A 16049-nucleotide genomic window follows, 5' to 3' on the forward strand; every position below is an offset into this window, starting at 1 on the left:
TGCCAAACGCACATTTTATTCCACGATTGGGCCTTTCATCCACACGTAAAGGGTGTTTTCAGAGACATAAACGGAGATTTTCTCAAAATGGAAAATGGATCATGCACCCAACGCCAGAAATAATGCCGTTTTGAGCAGTTTATAAACTGTTTTGTGTCTGGATGGAGTTTTTTTTTTAACACTGGTGTGGACGGGAATTTTATTTTAAACAGAGCCTGAGAATATCCGTTTGGCAAAAGATCCAGATACGTGAGGACATGGCCTAAGAAGGGGTATGATTTTACAAGATGGCCGCCAACCCTGAGCTGCTGTGATGGGAGTTGATTGCTGCAGGGGGTAATGAGCAGCAATGCAATTCAGGTGTGAATGCCATCTTGGGTGGAGAGGCAGAGGAAAATGTTCTGTGCAGGGGAAGGATTGGGCTCCTTCAGTGGGTGAAGAATGCCCATTTAGACCAGTAAAAGAGGGTTCAGTGAGGGAATCACTCCAGAGACACCATAGGTATGTATGTATGTTTGTAGTTGTCAATTTAAATCACTATAATTTGTACCTGTGGAGGGCTGGGTTGGTGGCAATTTTGTGGGAATCATTCCAATCAGACCAGGCTGCAGAAACAAATTAGTGGGGGGGCATAAAATGTTCTCTGGGGGGGTACAATGGTTTTTCAACACCGGTTCCCTTTTATACGTTTCAGCTGGGACAGCGGCGCTGTGGCTTGCTTGGCGCTGCCCACGGTGCTGAACTAAACAGCAGAGAGGCAATTGAAAAATCTAATTTCTCTCTATCTTAAGAACATTCACTTATACAAAAACAGACTGAACGGATATATATAACAGACCTGCTGGGGCAACGGATTGAGAGCAGGGGACACAAACAGGCTGGATAAGATGGTCAGGAAGGCCAGTAGCGTGGTTGGGGTGGAGCTGGACTCTAGCGAGGGTGGCGGAGAGGAGGAGCCTTGCTAAGCTCCAGGCCATCAGGGAAAACCCCTCCCACCCACTATACACAGACCCCTCCCACCCACTATCAGGAGGAGCATGTTATAGGCTCACACTACCTAAATGCAGCACTGAACGGCACAGGAAGTCCTTCATTCCGACAGCCATCAGACTTTACAATGCATCACTGTGCCTCACTGCATCACTGAGCACAGAGTGACAGTTACCATCTTCCTGGACTCTTACTTTTTAAACAGCACTGTGCAATATTACACCTACTGTAGACTTCAGTATATTTTTACTGTATTTATTTACTGTATCTTTTATTCTATTTTTATTCTATTTCATTTTATTCTATTCTTAGGCCATTTGTTTTGTTATTCTTATTCGTGACTTGTTCTGTCTAAATGTTTAATGTTGAGTGATTTGCAGTGTCAAATTTCCCTCAGGATAATACATTTCTATTCTATTCTATTCTATATCTTTGAAAAGTCTCCATTTATTCAACACTTCTGAATTCACTGACAAACTGAACTGAACTGACAAAAATAAGGTGCATAAAAAAGCAAACAAAATTCCTCCACAGGCTACTCACCATCATTAGTAGAGTGGCAAGCGGCGTTTGGGGACAGAGTGAAATCTTCTTAAAACACTGCCCCTCCACTCATTCCTGAACTTTTTTGTTAAAGGGGAACTATCTTATAAATGGCCTTTTTCAGTGTTTAGCATTGTTTCCTAGCTATGTGGACTTATATTAATAGGATCTATGTCTCTAATTCTCATATTGGCGCATTCTTCCAATTCTCCTCTCACAATATTCACCCTCACTGAACTGAGTCATCTGAAAATGTGTCATCTGTGATGTCAGAGATTTCTCAGCTGCATAATAATGTGGCAGTTGATGTGGCAGTTGGCACCAGGCCACACAGTGGTTAGAGCCCAGCCTCAAAACGGCTTAAAGGGGAACTATTTTACTATTTCTTTCACTATTTGGGCACTTTTACACAATTCCTGTGAGTCTATGGAACACCTCTGTAATTTTTTTTTTATTTATTGTTTTATATTTCTAATGAAGTACTCAAAAACAGCATTTTTCTACCTCAAGATCTCGATCCGTTTTGAGCCTGGGCTCCAACCACTGTGTGCAGCTCATCATGTACCTCGCCATTATCATGCAGCGGTGTCTTTCTGACATCACAAATCATCACATTTTCAGATGACTCAGTTCAGTGAGGGTGAATATTGTGAGAGGAGAATTGGAAGAATGCGCCAATATGAGAATTAGAGACATAGATCATATTAATATAAGTTCACATAGCTAGGAAACAATGCTAAACACTCAAAAAGGCCATTTATAAGATAGTTCCCCTTTAAGATCTTGAGGTAGAAAAATGCTGTTTTTGAGGACTTGATTAGAAATACAAAACAATGAATACATTTAAAAAAAGAAAAAAAAAAAAAAACTTACAGAGGTGTTCCATAGACTCACAGGAATTGTGTAAAATTGCCCAAATAGTGAAAGAAATAGTAAAATAGTTCCCCTTTAAGTCCTTCTCAAATGCCAACTGAATTAAATTGGCCTTGCGTCGATGAAGCATACTAAGGCGATGTTCTGTAAAGACGTTCTTGAGGGTAGAAAACGAATTCTCACAGAGTGCCGTGCTAGCTTCAGTAGTGTTGTTGTTGACATCAGTGCCCACTAGGGCTGTCCCCGACTAAGGATTTGGATAGTTGACTTTGATTGACCAAAAAAATAATAATAATACAAAATTTTTTTTTTACCAGGGTGGGCACAGCTGACTCAGTGGGCGGGCCTGACCCCCTAATGCCCGCCCATGGCGCCGGGTCTGATTCCAATTAATGAATGTTTGGGTGTACTGTGTAACTAGATAGGAGGTGATGCCAATTGGCAAGGTGTTTTGTGTACTTTGGGTTGGATTTGGTCCGGTGTGATCAAGTAACAATTGTTTGGTTAAATTGAAATTCAAACATAATTGATTTGGTCTGTTTAAATTTAAAGTAAAATGTATTTGGAAGGTTTTAACCTGTTAATCTGTAGACCGGTTTCGCCTAAAAGGTACATGCCTAAGTAAATGGAAGATTGCTCCACTTCTGCAAGGTCAATTTGATATATATTTTGCATATTCTTGGTATCTAGGAACATCTAGGGACCTGGGGGTATGTATTTCCAGTGTCAGAAATATTGTGTCTGTTACTAGGCTGAGTAAATTGTAATGAATAAATTAATTATGATTAATTATGATTTATGATTTTGATGATGATGATCAAAAATGTATGCGGGCATGAGAAAATGCTCACTGAGCTCATTCACCACCTTATTGAGATAATGTGTACAAAAAATCTAAGCAAATGAACCGCGGGAAGATGATTAAACAGAAGGATTTGTAGATACAGTAATTAATGATAATCGACTTTAATTATAAATTCATATTTGACCTTGAACTTGACCTTGACCTTATTATAGCCAAATCATACATCTATGGATAGGGAAAATGCTCCTCTTTCCAATGGCAGGGTTGAATCTGGATTTAGTCATTTCTTGCTGTTTTTACGATAATTAGCATTTTCAGATACATTTGTATTTCCGATAAAACATATAAAACATCGGTACAAATGAAAATATACACTTTGACTACTGTTTTTGATAGGATTATGGTCTTTACTCTTGGCTACAAATAAAATATATTTAAAAACATTGACCTCTTAACATCCAAGGGCCCACATGTGGACGATTCTTTGCCAACCTCTAGTGGCTCGGGTGTGCATTTATTTCATACAATATAAGATAGAATTAAAGCCCCATTTGTTGCCTGTTGATTGCCCTTACAGGTGACAAAATCCGTTCAGCGGTTCTCGAGTTACATGCCGATATGTGAGGCGTGCCCCAAAGTACGCAAAAGTACACATTACCACCCCGACTCCCGGGGCTCTAGTTCTGTCAATCATTTGGCGATCTCGAAAATCTTTGCACAGGGTTGTAGCCAATGAGTGTGGCTTTCCAATGATATGATAATTGGGGATCTAATACGGTCTCTATTGATCGATTTATGATAAAGAAAAGCAGGGTCCCCCTATAGGGGGACCTTAAGGCTTAACAGGCCCTCACAGCATCTGACTGACCCCCCACTTGGTTTTAAAGGCCCTCACAGCATCTGACTGACCCCCCACTTGGTTTTAAAGGCCCTCACAGCATCTGACCCCCCACTTGGTTTTAAAGGCCCTCACAGCATCTGACTGACCCCCCACTTGGTTTTAAAGGCCCTCACAGCATCTGACTCCCCCACTTGGTTTTAAAGGCCCTCACAGCATCTGACTGACTCTCCACTTGGTTTTAAAGGCCCTCACAGCATCTGACTGACCCCCCACTTGGTTTTAAAGGCCCTCACAGCATCTGACTGACCCCCCACTTGGTTTTAAAGGCCCTCACAGCATCTGACTGACTCCCCACTTGGTTTTAAAGGCCCTCACAGCATCTGACTGACTCCCCACTTGGTTTTAAAGGCCCTCACAGCATCTGACTGACCCCCCACTTGGTTTTAAAGGCCCTCACAGCATCTGACTGACTCCCCACTTGGTTTTAAAGGCCCTCACAGCATCTGACTGACTCCCCACTTGGTTTTAAAGGCCCTCACAGCATCTGACTGACTCCCCACTTGGTTTTAAAGGCCCTCACAGCATCTGACTGACCCCCCACTTGGTTTTAAAGGCCCTCACAGCATCTGACTGACTCCCCCCTTGGTTTTAAAGGCCCTCACAGCATCTGACTGACTCCCCCACTTGGTTTTAAAGGCCCTCACAGCATCTGACTGACCCCCCCACTTGGTTTTAAAGGCCCTCACAGCATCTGACTGACTCCCCACTTGGTTTTAAAGGCCCTCACAGCATCTGACTGACTCCCCCACTTGGTTTTAAAGGCCCTCACAGCATCTGACTGACTCCCCACTTGGTTTTAAAGGCCCTCACAGCATCTGACTGACTCCCCACTTGGTTTTAAAGGCCCTCACAGCATCTGACTGACTCCCCACTTGGTTTTAAAGGCCCTCACAGCATCTGACTGACTCCCCCACTTGGTTTTAAAGGCCCTCACAGCATCTGACTGACCCCCCACTTGGTTTTAAAGGCCCTCACAGCATCTGACTGACTCCCCACTTGGTTTTAAAGGCCCTCACAGCATCTGACTGACTCCCCACTTGGTTTTAAAGGCCCTCACAGCATCTGACTGACTCCCCACTTGGTTTTAAAGGCCCTCACAGCAGCGTACATGTCTGTCATCACGCGACCCTGACGCTGCAGGTTGAGTACATCGAGATGGCTTTGTGACGTCACACAGAAATGCCAGCTCACACAGCAACTGTGTGTGTACATATACATTTAAACAGCTGTGAAATAAATGTAATTAAGCAAAATCCCACTTCTTAAAATTCCTCCCAATTCAGTTATATTAAAGCTAATACTCCCTCCTTTCATAACAGTTATATTAAAGCTAGTCTCCTTTCATAAGTTATATTAAAGCTAAAGTCTCCTTTCATAAGTTATATTAAAGCTAAAGTCTCCTTTCATAACAGTTATATTAAAGCTAAAGTATCCTTTCATAACAGTTATATTAAAGCTAAAGTCTCCTTTCATAACAGTTATATTAAAGCTAAAGTCTCCTTTCATAACGGTTATATTAAAGCTAAAGTCTCCTTTCATAAGTTATATTAAAGCTAAAGTCTCTTTTCATAACAGTTATATTAACGCTAAAGTCTCCTTTCATAAGTTATATTAAAGCTAAAGTCTCCTTTCATAACAGTTATATTAAAGCTAGTCTCCTTTCATAAGTTATATTAAAGCTAGTCTCCTTTCATAAGTTATATTAAAGCTAAAGTATCCTTTCATAAGTTATATTAAAGCTAAAGTCTCCTTTCATAACAGTTATATTAAAGCTAAAGTCTCCTTTCATAACAGTTCTATTAAAGCTAAATTCTCCTTTCATAACAGTTATATTAACGCTAAAGTCTCCTTTCATAACAGTTATATTAACGCTAAAGTCTCCTTTCATAACCATTATATTAAAGCTAAAGTCTCCTTTCATAACAGTTATATTAACACTGTGGTCGCCAAAAACGCCTTACCACGTCATTCCTCGCCATGCTCATTCTGCCAAAGACGCCGTACCACGTCTTTGAAATCAATATTTCAAAAATCTGTGATCGCAATCATATTTCTCCCCCGGAGACTTGAGATCTACTGTTGATCCCCTCTCAACTCTCCAACGGTTCAAGAACGCCATCTGGTGGCCGATCGGCGGATCGCCCAGACAGGAAACAGGAAATGGAAGCTGGTGCTCATTCCAATTCGGTCCGATCACTCACTAATAGTCCCAGGACTCGAGCTAGACGCAATGGATAGCAATCCGTTACCAATAACTCGATAAACAACATGATTTGGACGTATATACTATTATACAACCTGGAGATGGATCGCATATTTCTACATCCCATAATAGGAATATTTCTGCTCCACGCTCATCGCCCAACGGCCCGAGGAGACTGGGGTAAGATTCAGCGTTATTTTTTAACGTGTTCGATATAAACTGCTCTGATGATCATATCACCCACACTAGATGAATCATCTAACGTTGGCCACGGAATTATAAACGACCCCCCCCCCCCCCCCCCCCCCATCCGGTCGACATCAGATGATAAGTAGTAACTTCTAGAAGCAAGTCCATTTGACATTTTTTATCTCGCGCCAATTGCTATCAAACTGTATACAATCATCAATATAATGCATTTAGGGCTATAAATCACGTTCTGGAGAAAGCTGCAGAAAACGATAAAAACATACTTATACTTTAGACCGTATTTTAGTATGAATATGTGAATGAAAAAGTAGAACGTTGCTACACCCTGAACAATAGATACTTGATGTTGAATGGGCCATAGTAATGTCAATTTAGCAATACAATTTAAAAAGTTATAGCCCTGCAAAGAAGGGGAACTTCTCCATAGACAAATAGAGCTGGCGTGGGATGGTTTATTAAGAATATAAGCCTGGCGACCAAAGTGTTAAAGCTAAAGTCTCCTTTCATAACAGTTATATTAAAGCTAATACTCCCTCCTTTCATAACAGTTATATTAAAGCTAAAGTCTCCTTTCATAACAGTTATATTAAAGCTAAAGTCTCCTTTCATAACAGTTATATTCAAGCTAATGCCCCTAACTGTAGGAGTTGCTGTTTACAACGACCCGGACCCACCCCGCCAGCTTCTCCCACCCTCTAATACTGCCAATTATATTAGTGTGAACGGCCAGCCAAGCTGGTGACAACCCCGGAGCTGTGAGCTGGATTCGAACAGGCGAATCCAGCCGCTCCGGGGTTGGTGACGAACGCAATCTCCGTTACGCCACCTGACCGCCTGTGTGATGCAAGGCTTTTATCCTCCCTACAACTGGCCAGTGGGGGACATATGCGAGCAATGTTCAGGACAGGGGAGGGAAGAATTGGCACAATGGAATTGGGATGGGAGAAAAAAGAAGAAGAGGAGAAAAAAAAGTGGAGAAAAAAAATATATATATATAAAATGTTGTTATATAAAGGAAATAACAGAATAAATGACAAGAGGCCCTGGAAGGCGTATATATATATGGCCTCAATTTGTGCCCAACACTGTCTTATTACATTTAAATTTCTGCATTGCCTGCATTTCTCCAAAGCTAATCTCTGATGTTCCCAGATGTGACAGACAGATAGTCTTTCTCCGGCATCTTTAGAACACTCATCCTGGCACCCATCCACTTATCCACTTACTGGAGTTTTATTTCCAGAATACTGTCAGATGTCTCGGAAATAGTAATTTAGCCAGATCATATGACAGCTATTTTGCCACAGTAGGGGAAACATCCACCGAGCTTTACTCAGTGAGAAGTGATGCAGCATCTTAAACTAGCTGGACTCAGTGGTTAAGAGGTGATGCAGCATCTTAAACTAGCTGGACTCAGTGGTTAAGAGGTGATGCAGCATCTTAAACTAGCTGGACTCAGTGGTTAAGAGGTGATGCAGCATCTTAAACTAGCTGGACTCAGTGGTTAAGAGGTGATGCAGCATCTTAAACTAGCTGGACTCAGTGGTTAAGAGGTGATGCAGCATCTTAAACTAGCTGGACTCAGTGGTTAAGAGGTGATGCAGCATCTTAAACTAGCTGGACTCAGTGGTTAAGAGGTGATGCAGCATCTTAAACTAGCTGGACTCAGTGGTTAAGAGGTGATGCAGCATCTTAAACTAGCTGGACTCAGTGGTTAAGAGGTGATGATGCAGCATCTTAAACTAGCTGGACTCAGTGGTTAAGAGGTGATGCAGCATCTTAAACTAGCTGGACTCAGTGAAAGGTGATGCAGCATCTTAAACTAGCTGGACTCAGTGGTTAAGAGGTGATGATGCAGCATCTTAAACTAGCTGGACTCAGTGGTTAAGAGGTGATCATGCAGCATCTTAAACTAGCTGGACTCAGTGGTTAAGAGGTGATGATGCAGCATCTTAAACTAGCTGGACTCAGTGGTTAAGAGGTGATCATGCAGCATCTTAAACTAGCTGGACTCAGTGGTTAAGAGGTGATGCAGCATCTTAAACTAGCTGGACTCAGTGGTTAAGAGGTGATCATGCAGCATCTTAAACTAGCTGGACTCAGTGGTTAAGAGGTGATCATGCAGCATCTTAAACTAGCTGGACTCAGTGGTTAAGAGGTGATGATGCAGCATCTTAAACTAGCTGGACTCAGTGGTTAAGAGGTGATCATGCAGCATCTTAAACTAGCTGGACTCAGTGGTTAAGAGGTGATGCAGCATCTTAAACTAGCTGGACTCAGTGGTTAAGAGGTGATCATGCAGCATCTTAAACTAGCTGGACTCAGTGGTTAAGAGGTGATGCAGCATCTTAAACTAGCTGGACTCAGTGGTTAAGAGGTGATGCAGCATCTTAAACTAGCTGGACTCAGTGGTTAAGAGGTGATGATGCAGCATCTTAAACTAGCTGGACTCAGTGGTTAAGAGGTGATGATGCAGCATCTTAAACTAGCTGGACTCAGTGGTTAAGAGGTGATGCAGCATCTTAAACTAGCTGGACTCAGTGGTTAAGAGGTGATGCAGCATCTTAAACTAGCTGGACTCAGTGGTTAAGAGGTGATGCAGCATCTTAAACTAGCTGGACTCAGTGGTTAAGAGGTGATACAGCATCTTAAACTAGCTGGACTCAGTGGTTAAGAGGTGATGATGAAGCATCTTAAACTAGCTGGACTCAGTGGTTAAGAGGTGATGATGCAGCATCTTAAACTAGCTGGACTCAGTGGTTAAGAGGTGATGATGCAGCATCTTAAACTAGCTGGACTCAGTGGTTAAGAGGTGATGCAGCATCTTAAACTAGCTGGACTCAGTGGTTAAGAGGTGATGCAGCATCTTAAACTAGCTGGACTCAGTGGTTAAGAGGTGAAGCAGCATCTTAAACTAGCTGGACTCAGTGGTTAAGAGGTGATACAGCATCTTAAACTAGCTGGACTCAGTGGTTAAGAGGTGATGCAGCATCTTAAACTAGCTGGACTCAGTGGTTAAGAGGTGATGAAGCAGCATCTTAAACTAGCTGGACTCAGTGGTTAAGAGGTGATGATGCAGCATCTTAAACTAGCTGGACTCAGTGGTTAAGAGGTGATGCAGCATCTTAAACTAGCTGAACTCAGTGGTTAAGAGGTGATGCAGCATCTTAAACTAGCTGGACTCAGTGGTTAAGAGGTGATGCAGCATCTTAAATAGGGATGCCCCGATCACGTTTTTTGCCACCGATACCGATCACCGATCGTCTTGAGCCATATCGGCAGATACCGATCCGATATCGATAGTTTTTGATTATAAAAAAGAATTAAAAATTATTTTATATACATTTTTTCTTTTTTTATATAAAATATATATATTATATAATTATACTTGTAGTTGTATTATCTGCGAGACATCGCCACCACGCAACAAGTCAAAATGCTTGCTATCTCCACTGTCTGTGTGTATATTCTGCTTTGATCAAATCACATTCAGCATGCCCTCAGCAGGGTATATCTGCGGCTCTGCAAATCTGCGGCTCTGCAGATATACCCTACTCCCTCAGCTAGCCCCATTTGTGACTGCGATGCAAGCCGGGGCTCGAATACGCATCGAATCAATGTTATAAGACATTGATATCAGGAGCCATCTGTAGCTACTGCTAGCCGGCTATATAACGTTAAGACAGCGCCTCAGTGAACTATTTAGTTCAATGGGACATTTCGTTTTGAACAGTGAACTAACGTGAGCTAACATTAGCTAACGGAGGTATCAACATGCACTACTAGACTTGCTGGAGCATTTGTTGATATCAGGAGCTATCAGTAGCTAGCCGGCTAGATACCGGTTAGACAATGCCTACTAAAAGTGAATAGTTGACTGGGTAATTTTGTTTAAACAGTAACGATAGCTAGGTAGCTAACGTTAGATCACGGTCGAATGCACTATAGACTCGAGCAGAGGAGCCTCCTCTCAGTCCTGTGTTTATAAATTTTACACAGGTGCGGGAGGGCAAGGGAGGAGGAGGAGGAGGAGCGGCAGTTTGCAGGTCCTGTGTGTCTGAGACAGACAGCGAGTGAGATCTCCGCTTGATCGGTTTCCGCGATCGGCGAATATGACTCATTATCGGAATTCACCGATCGCATATTTACACTGATTATCGGCCGATAACGATCGGTGGCCGATCGACCGGGGCATCCCTAATCTTAAACTAGCTGGACTCAGTGGTTAAGAGGTGATGCAGCATCTTAAACTAGCTGGACTCAGAGAGAGGTGATGCAGCATCTTAAACTAGCTGGACTGGACTCGGAGACTAAGATTCAAGAGGTTTATTACCCGGGCATTCAGTGAAATGCGGGTGGCCATGCCCGCTTTGATTGTGCAATAATACTAAATAATGAAATAGACATAATAAACAGGTAATAAAATAGACATAAAATAGACATGCTAAAGTCCTCAGATAGTGCAATACAATGTTAGCTACGGATTTAACCACAAAGGTGAGTGCCACCGGTCTGTAGTCATTTAGGCCTGCTGGGGAGACGTTTTTTGATCCACTTTTTTCTCCTATTTTTCTGTATTTTCCTCCCATCCCAATTTAGTCGTTATGCCAATTCCCCCCTCCCCTTCCTGGTCGTTGCGCACATGTCAAGGTTAAGGTCAACTTTATTTATATAGCACATTTAAAACCAACCGAAGTTGCACCAAAGCGCCATGGAATTCATAATTCATATATACACCCTGCAGCTGGACCCTATAGGTGACGGCAACGACGGTTCAATACCATCGCCTGGTGGATGGTCGGGCGAGTTACACTTGCCTACAGGATGTGGCCATTAGTGCACTGCAACCTTGCCCAGGCCCGACGGGGCCCGGCCCGGCCCGGCGGGTTCGGGCTGGGTAGGGCTTTTTTTTTAATAAATAATTCGGGCTCGGCCGGGCCCGGGCACCGCAGTTTTTTTTTTTTTTTTTTTATATAACTAGGGTTATATGATAACCTTCGTTTTAAGATTCGCTTTCTCTTTTGCGCCAGAGAAACATTTGGATGTAATTACTGCAGCGCGCAGAGAGAACTCAGGGGACAAGTTCAACTCGATTGGTTGTGTTGGAATATAGCCAGTTGGCGAACGTTTTAATTTGTTCTTGGGATGTATGTAGCCGGTTTTGTTAACGGTGTTCAACGCGTTGCTGACGTCTGGTGAGTGATGTTTACTATTTGCTGGGTCGCGACTGCTACTTGTTTTGTTGTGATTTTCATTACGTTGCTCTGCTCGAAATCTGATTTCTGTTTTCTGTTTGTTTGTTTGACTGAGTAGGCTATTGTGTGTCGTGTGTGTGTGTGTGTGCGTGTGTCAAAGAAGATTCTATAGCCTTCAATACGTTTTACGAGGCTGATGTGTGACAGTGTGAGTCAGTCTATATAAGCGAGCACTGGGAGAGACGGCATTGCGAAACAGGCTATGTAAATGCTTCTTAGTTTTGTTTATTTATTACGTTCATATAAAACCGTGTTTCGAATATTTAAAACAAATACAAAAAAAATTATATTTTAATAATAATAATAATAATAATTTTTTTTCGGGTTTTCACACGGGCTAGGGCTTAAAATATTATTTACAGTCTGGCTTATTTTCGGGCAGGGCCTGAAGTTCAAGGGCTCGGGCAGGGCTCAGGCTTTATTTCAAGGCCCTTGCAGACCACTAGTGGCCATCAATGAAACTCATCCAGCCGTCACATCTCGTTGCAGGACTCCCGACAGACATTATGTACATAATGGATCGCTTTCTAAACTTAATAATCTATATGATTTCGGCGTTTATTGCGACATACAAACCAGAAATGGACCTAGGCGATCGGCGTCGTGTACTTGGGATCTTTCACCGCCAGTCTCATTGACCCACGGTAAGAGGAATATAAGGTTATTTTCAACCCGATTGTGAGTTTCCTTGTGAGCAAACCGATCTGATCAATATATCACCCAACCTACATAAAGCATTTACTGATGATCGGGGAATTATAAACAACCCCCCCCCCCTTTCCTTCACGCATGATGAAGCATAACTTATACCGATCATATACATTTGAATTTTTTGATATAGCGTGTATAGGGAAGAAACGCCAATCGATAATCTATGCGTTTAGGCCTATAACTCACGTTCTAGGAATTACTGCAGAAAACGATAAAAACATACTTATATTCTAAAAGGTATTTTTGTATGAATGTATGAATGAAAAAATATAACGTTCCCACATCCTGAACGATGGATAATCGATGTTGAATGGGCCATAGTAATGACAATATAGCAATACAATTTAAAAAGTTATAGCCCTGCAAAGAAGGTAAACATCTCCATAGACGTATAGCGCTGGCAGAGAGGGTACTTTGATGGGTACAATGGCTGGCAAGGAATGTGTTAAAACAATATAAAAACTGAGAAATACAAAGAAATACAGTATACACACAATCAGAAGCTGCAATACATTAAAACAATCACGACACGACCGGAGATATATGGCTTACTAAGCCTCAAAAAGCCTAAAATTGTCTAGGGTCTGAGCAGACCTAACTTGTAGTGGAAGACTGTTCCACAGTTCAGGGGCAACCTGCAAAAGCTCGGTCACCTTTTGTTTTTTTGCCTAGACCTTGGGACATCTAAAAGTAGTTTGTTTGATGACCTCAGTGCTCTAGCTGGGGTGGAAACATGGAGAAGTTCAGCTAGGTACTGAGGGGCCAGACCATTTAAAGCTTTAAACACAAACATCGCAATTTTTAAATCAATCCTGAGGCGAACAGGGAGCCAGTGCAGAGAAGCTAGCACTGGACTGATGTGCTCACGCCTCTTTGTGCCGGTCAAGAGGCGTGCAGCAGCGTACTGCACTAGCTGCAGGCGTCGTAGGGAGAGCTGGTCGAGACCCACATACAGGGCATTACAGTGACGATATGAAAGCATGGATGACCCTCTCCAGGGCCCTCATGTATCAACTTGACTTACGCACAGATATGTGCTTAAGCCGTGCGTACGACCATTCCTAAGCAAAGTGTGGGATTTATCTATTTGAACTTGTGCTTGACTTTGTGCGTATATTTAAGCACAGGTCGGACCATGCGTAGGTGGCGCCGGTGGTAGAATATTTTCACAACGCGGAAATAAGCACTGACTGTGCTCTGCGTAACTCAACTTGTTATTATTTTGCGCATATATTGCAGAAATACGGGAAAGTTTTGATTATATTTGAAAGGCTTTGCCATTGTTAAACGTAATAAGTGGAACCCCGAAGCTGTAAGCAGAATACAAGTCATATGAACACCCACGATATAAAAACGCATTGCAATTAGAACAGACAGAGGTTATTTGTTGAGTGTATGTGTATACAAAACCCTTGCAATAAATGTGTCTTATGAATGAAAAGCATACATGCTCTGGACACAGAGCATATATCGTGTGGGTGATATTACAGAATTTCACTTATTTAGTTTTACAATGTCAAAGCCTAAATCAAAACGTTCCCGTATTTCTGCAATCTATGCGCAAAATAATAACGAGTTGAGTTCTAACAAAGAACGTATTACATGCTGGTAGGCTGAGAGTAAACTATGATATGGTCCGTCCGCGAGGATATCGAGGACTCGGATAGCCATTAAGCCATTTGAGAATATAGGCGGCCTATAGCCTATACATATTATTTAATGTTTTCATAAGCGTAAAGATACAACAGCTAGATTAATGATCAAGTTAGTTTACTGTATGCAGGCTTCGCAGGGCTGTGTGTTATATATGCGCAAGTTACTGTTGCATAATGTAGGCTGGCTGCTATTATATGTAATTCATAGGCTACCTAATACCAACAACAAAATGGATTGTATCATATGCCTCTACACACATTATATTATACACATCATATTATATCTTGGTTCGGCAGCGCCTTTGTGAACAATCTCTCAGAGTTTGCTCCATCAATAAACGCGCATTTTGGCTGATAATGTGCCGGTGGCCGGAGTCTCATTCAGGCCTAATTGTATTTAATTCAATTGTAATGTTATTACTGGGATATCTAAAACATCACAATGTAGATCAGGGTTATCCACTGAAGCCATAATGACTCTGATCAGAACCACGGGCTCATGACGAGCGCACACAATAGGCATTGTAGAGCGCAGAGTTGGCGTGCTGAAATTGATTTAATTTCAGTCATTACAGTGCTTAATGTCGGGTCATCTCTTGTCATTTATTTCTGTCAATGTGCTGGTTCTGTAGCAGGACTGGGTCAGTCAACATCCTTGGCTCCCGGCACACCGAAGATTATACGTTCAAGTTCGGTTGGACCTCGGTGATCAATCTCGCTCTCAGTGGAGTCTCTCAGAGTTCGCTTGGGTTAGTCCACTTTTCCACATTTCATGGGGGTGGTCCATTACCGTATATGGTTAATCGGGGCGGTTCTGGTATGCAAATACGTGAAAGTGTGCACGAGCCTCGGCGTAGGATAAAAGTCATATTTATCATGACAGGTGTGCGTAGGACCTGTGTACGCACGTGTGATGAATCCCGTTTTTTTTGTGCGTGCACACATTCTAAAATATGTGCTTAAGTATGGAAATAGAACATTTTCTACGTCACGTTGATGAATGAGGGCCCAGGTCTTTGGGAGAGAGGTAGGGCTTTATCTTTGCCAGGAGCCTAAGTTGAAAAAAGGAGCCTTTAACCACAGACCCAATCTGTTCGTCAAGTTTCAGATCACTGTCAAAAGTGACACCAAGGCTTTTGTGCCTTTTGTGCCCCCCACTGGTCGGTCTAGGGAGCCCTGAAGTCTATCACATGCTTCCTCCGATACATAGGAGACAGCCAGCAGCCTCTTTTCACCTGGCAGCGAGGACTCTCATTGGTGAAGTGTAACGTGTGGGAGGTCACACTACCTTCACCATTTCCCTTCCTCGCTGTGCAGGCGCCCTGACCGACCTGTAGGAGTCGCTGTTTACAACGACCAGATTACCACCCACCGGCTTCCCTCCCGCTGACAATGCCAATCGTGTCAGTATGACGGCCGGCCAAGCCGGAGGTACCGCTGACAGCCGGATTCGATACCAGTGTCTCTGCGGTGGCAGACAGACGCTTAGTCCGCTGTGCTACCCGGCCGCACCTGGGGAGATTTTTTTTGGTACAGGGATTATAGTGGACACCTTGAAGCAGGCAGGGACCACGGACTTGGCCAGGGATAGATTGAATATAGTGGTGAACACCGGGGCCAGCTGATTTGCATAGGACTTGAGTATTTGCCTCTATCACCTGAGACAATTAAGGAAGTTGAGAGTATCGGGGAAGATACTCCACTCCTTCTATTCCGGGGCTGTAGAGAGCATTCTGACTGGAAACATCACTGCCTGGTTTGGAAACAGCACGGCCCAGGACAGGAAGGCCCTACAGAGAGTGGTGCGCTCAGCAGAGCGTACTACTTGTATTGCACTACCACCCCTGCAGGATTTATATAACAAGAGGTGCAAATCCAGAGCCTGCAGAATAATGAAAGACCC

General features: G+C 42.8%; 1 protein-coding gene across 1 annotated transcript in view; it reads right to left on the reverse strand.

Annotated features, from left to right (window-relative positions):
- pip5kl1 (phosphatidylinositol-4-phosphate 5-kinase-like 1) overlaps positions 1–16049 on the reverse strand; it is a gene marked incomplete at both ends in the record, with an annotated part of 469911 nt that overhangs the window by 45116 nt on the left and 408746 nt on the right. The gene's annotated exons all lie outside the window — the stretch shown is intronic.

Source organism: Notolepis coatsorum (assembly GCF_963971535.1).
Source record: "Notolepis coatsorum genome assembly, chromosome: 11".
Taxonomy (NCBI): domain Eukaryota; kingdom Metazoa; phylum Chordata; class Actinopteri; order Aulopiformes; family Paralepididae; genus Notolepis; species Notolepis coatsorum.